A 677-nucleotide genomic window follows, 5' to 3' on the forward strand; every position below is an offset into this window, starting at 1 on the left:
TGTGATCAATGTGGCCGAATGCACAAGGGAGGAGGAGGACGAAAATCCTAGTGAGGAAGACCTCCTGGGATGTCCTTCAAGAAAGAAGGAGTTTCCTATTAAGGATCCAAAGGAATCTAAGGCTCATACAGAGACCATAGAGATTCTATTAAATCTCCTTCTGCCATTCATGAGCTCTGAAGACTATTCTTCCTCTGAAGAGGATGAAGATGTGACTGGAGAGCAAGTTGCTCAATACTTAGGAGCTATCATGAAGTTGAATGCCAAGTTGTTTGGTAATGAGACTTGGAAAAGTGAACCTCCCTTGCTCATTAATGAACTAGATACATGGATTCAGAAAACTCTACCTCAAAAGAAATAAGATCCTGGCAAGTTCTTAATACCTTGTACCATAGGCACCATGACCTTTGAAAAGGCTCTATGTGATCTGGGGTCAGGGATAAATCTTATGCCACTCTCTGTAATAGAGAAGCTGGGGATCATTGAGGTATAACCTGCCTTGTTCTCATTACAATTGGCAGACAAGTCAGTAAGACAACCTTATGGATTAGTAGAGGACGTGTTAGTGAAGGTTGAAGGCCTTTACATCCCTGCTAATTTCATAATCTTAGACACTAGGAAGGAAGAGGATGAATGCATCATCCTTGGAAGACCTTTCCTAGCCACAGTAAGAGTTG

This window comes from Arachis duranensis, chromosome 2, assembly GCF_000817695.3.
Source record: "Arachis duranensis cultivar V14167 chromosome 2, aradu.V14167.gnm2.J7QH, whole genome shotgun sequence".
NCBI lineage: Eukaryota > Viridiplantae > Streptophyta > Magnoliopsida > Fabales > Fabaceae > Arachis > Arachis duranensis.